The 4,077-nt window shown below is 48.1% G+C and overlaps 1 long non-coding RNA gene across 1 annotated transcript; it reads right to left on the bottom strand.

Annotated features, from left to right (window-relative positions):
* Window positions 1-1,141: 1,141 nt before the first annotated feature.
* On the bottom strand, window positions 1,142-3,800 carry LOC129205225 (uncharacterized). The gene is made up of 2 exons (XR_008576661.1): window positions 2,512-3,800; window positions 1,142-2,464 (listed from the first exon to the last, which is right to left on the bottom strand). It is a non-coding gene; the product is annotated as an uncharacterized LOC129205225 (long non-coding RNA).
* Window positions 3,801-4,077: the final 277 nt, after the last annotated feature.

The following is a 4,077-nucleotide window of genomic DNA, read 5'->3' as shown; positions in this document are numbered from 1 at the left end:
TTGAGATGGGGCCAATTGCCAACAAGAGAGTCCAGGTCTGAATAAAAGGGATGAAATCCTGGCCCTATTGACATTAATGGCATCTTCCCAATTATTTTAATATGGCAAGATTTCAATCCTGGGGAGAGGGAACAATCACCATCAATGCAGGGAAAGATACACTTTACTGCTTGTTTTATCCTCTCATCCTTTTTAAAAGAGAAAATATTTTTTATTCCTTGTCAGGTATCCTCAGCACCACTGCTTTTTGCTACATTCTTGAAAACTAGGAACGTGAAAATAAGAAAAATATTGTGCGCTTTCTGCAGTTCTTTTCCTTTCCTGAAACCTTTCACCAAAGAGGCTACTGAGCCCAGGAGGACTGCAGCAGACAACTGATGATCTCATATGCTTTTTTTTTTTTTTTTGTCTTTTTCAATCGATAAACCGGTTTCAGATCATCTGATGTCAACTGTAAGCAGCTTTTTTTTTTTGGTTGGTTGGTTGGCTTTGCTGGAGGCTAGTCCTAAGGACCTGGCTCTATAACAGCATCTCGCGCTCAGGAGGAGGCTCTCAGGCCTGTTGTGGCACCGGCATCTGCTTTGTGTGCGGGGATGTGCAGAGAAGCTTAAGTAAGTGTGGGAAAACAGCAACTGCAGATCAGGATTTGCCATAAGGCAAGACCTAACACATAGCTCTTTCTGGTTCACCACAAACAGATGGAAAAACACATAATAGGCTCCAGCTAAAAGTCTTCTGTTCTATTATCTTTCTTATGAATATACCACTGAGAAATTAGCAAAGTTTTTCAAGACCACAAGAACACTCACAGCGAAAGTAGCTACATAATTGCAAAGCCTTTTACTATTAACAGTTTTCATACAGATATGGGAGATGCAATGATTAAAGGAATATGTGTCTGGTGTAGTTCACAGTGAACACATTCATTTTTACAAGCCACAATTTTTGAGCAACACGGTAATCTTTAACAGCACAAAGGAAAATTAGGCTGGTCATATTCACATCCTGAGACCTCAAGGTGTGGGGGTGTCGTGGTTTTACCCCAGCCGGCAGCTAAGCACCACGCAGCCGCTCACTCGCTCCCCCCCCCCATCGGGATGGGGGAGAGAATTGGAAAAGTTAAAGTGAGAAAACTCGTGGGTTGAGATAAAGACATTTTAATAGGTAAAGCAAAAGCCGCGCGCACAAGCAAAGCAAAGCAAGGAATTCATTCACCACTCCCCATGGGCAGGCAGGTGTTCAGCCATCTCCAGGGAAGCAGGGCCCTGTCACGCATAACGGTTACTTGGGAAGACAAACGCCATCACTCCGAACACCGCCGCCCCCCCCTTCTCTTCCCCCCAAGCTCCTTATAAACTGAGCATGACGTCATATGGTATGGAATATCCCTTTGGTCAGTTTGGGTCACCTGTCCTGTCTGTCTCCTCCCAACTTCTTGTGCACTCCCAGCCATCCCGCTGGCAGGGCAGTGCAAGAAGCAGAAAAGGCCTTGGCCCTGTGTAAACACTGCTCAACAATAAGTCCATAGAACAAAAACATCTCTATATTATCAACACTGTCTCCAGCACAAATCCAAAACATATCCTCACACTAGCTACTATGAAGAAAATCAACCCTCTCAGCTAAAACCAGGACATTATCCACCCCTTATTCCATACTATTTACGTCATGCTCAGGTCCCACACAATTCAATACATCCTCATTAAGCACCACCACCCTTCTCATCCCTTGATATAATATGCTGATATCATTCCCTTAGTCTGTGGACCACCCTTTTAAAATGTCCATAAATGTCCACAAAATGTCCATTGGGTTGACTTGGTCCACAACCTTGGGCTCCATCCACCATGGTGGTCACTCAGAAAAGGAGAGGTGGTTGACGTGTGGAGTTACTGGGCACCAAAACCAGCTCAGGTCAGGTCCACTGCTGCACTTGCGCTGCTTCTTGTAAGGCTTGTTCTCCATTGGTTCAGGTGATTTCTGCTATAGTAATTCCTGTAACATGCAACTCAAATCATGGGTTACAACAATTTAAAGGTATTTCCATTACAATCTCCACCCCTGGTCCCTTCGAGTCAGACCATCAAGTTTACCATTGCAATGAACACCTCCCCTTGCCCCTGCTCCGGCTTGAACTTATCCACAGACTGCAGTCCCTTAGGGGTGTACCTGCTCCAAGTGGAGCCTTATCCACGAGCCACAGTCTCTCCAGGGGTATACCTGCTGTGGCATAGACTTATCCACAGCCACAGTCACTTCGAGGTGCACCTGTTCCAGCATGGCCTTCTCCATGGGCCACAATACCTTCATAGATATACTTGCTCCAGCGTGGCCTTGTCCACAGTCACAGTCACTTCAGTCCTCTCAGAAATAAACCTGCCCTGTCATGGGCTCGTCCATAGCCACACACTTTGAAATGTTCCAGCATGACCCCATGCACAGCCACTGATGCTTCAAGGTGTACCTGCTGCAGCATGGACTTATCCTTGCCACAGATGCTTCGAGGTGTACCTTCTCCAACATGGACTTATCCTTGGCTCACAATCCTTCCAGAGGTATACCTGCTGCGGCACAGACACAACCATGGCCCCAGACACTTCGAGATATACCTGCTGCGGCACAGACGCAACCATGGCCCCAGACACTTCGAGATATACCTGCTGCGGCACAGACGCAACCACGGCCCCAGACACCTCGAGATATACCTGCTGCGGCACAGATGCAACCGCGGCCCCAGACACTTCGAGATATACCTGCTGCGGCACAGACACAACCACAGCCACAGACGCTTTGGGGTGTCCTGCTCCGACGTGGACTCATCCACAGGTCACAGTCCCTTTGACTCGAGTGCACACAGGAGTTCCAGCCTGTCCAGGACAGCAGCACAGAAACAGCAGCGGTGCCCTGGCCATCTGCCAGGCCAGGCACATCGCCATTGCTGTTATCAAAACGTTCCCAGGCACAGCACAGTAAGATGATAAGCAGTACAGCAGTACAGCGAGCAGCGAAAGCAAAAAGCAGCCACTAACGAGCACTAGCCTCTAATATACAGTAAGGCAAGCAAGCCCCATGGCAAGCACAGGAGCCTGCCAATTAATAGCTAATAGCAACTATAAATTCAATCATCTAGCACATTCCAATCAAATCTGTCATTATCTCGAACCCTTCGTGCCCCACGTTGGGCGCCAAAAAAGGACTGTCGTGGTTTTACCCCAGCCGGCAGCTAAGCACCACGCAGCCGCTCACTCGCTCCCCCCCCCCATCGGGATGGGGGAGAGAATTGGAAAAGTTAAAGTGAGAAAACTCGTGGGTTGAGATAAAGACATTTTAATAGGTAAAGCAAAAGCCGCGCGCACAAGCAAAGCAAAGCAAGGAATTCATTCACCACTCCCCATGGGCAGGCAGGTGTTCAGCCATCTCCAGGGAAGCAGGGCCCTGTCACGCATAACGGTTACTTGGGAAGACAAACGCCATCACTCCGAACGCCGCCGCCCCCCCCTTCTCTTCCCCCCAAGCTCCTTATAAACTGAGCATGACGTCATATGGTATGGAATATCCCTTTGGTCAGTTTGGGTCACCTGTCCTGTCTGTCTCCTCCCAACTTCTTGTGCACTCCCAGCCATCCCGCTGGCAGGGCAGTGCAAGAAGCAGAAAAGGCCTTGGCCCTGTGTAAACACTGCTCAACAATAAGTCCATAGAACAAAAACATCTCTATATTATCAACACTGTCTCCAGCACAAATCCAAAACATATCCTCACACTAGCTACTATGAAGAAAATCAACCCTCTCAGCTAAAACCAGGACAGGGGGAGTGTCTTTCTGCAGAAAAAGATCCCCCTCCGCCTCGCGCCTTTTTTTCCCCACGCGACCGTATAGGGTGGTGAGAAGAGAAACAAGTAGCAGGAAGAAACTATGTGTATACTTGTGACTGCTCAGTGAGGCTCTGGTGAAGTCCCTACAGATATAGGGAATGGTACATAAGCCTCTTCTTAACCAGCTGGGGCTTTTCCTTGTGCAGTTTCATTTGCTGAGATTGATAGCAGAAGCTCTTGGATTTATAATCTCCCATGGGCACT

This window comes from Grus americana, chromosome 3, assembly GCF_028858705.1.
Source record: "Grus americana isolate bGruAme1 chromosome 3, bGruAme1.mat, whole genome shotgun sequence".
Lineage (NCBI taxonomy): Eukaryota > Metazoa > Chordata > Aves > Gruiformes > Gruidae > Grus > Grus americana.
This window is presented reverse-complemented; position numbering and strand designations above follow the sequence as displayed.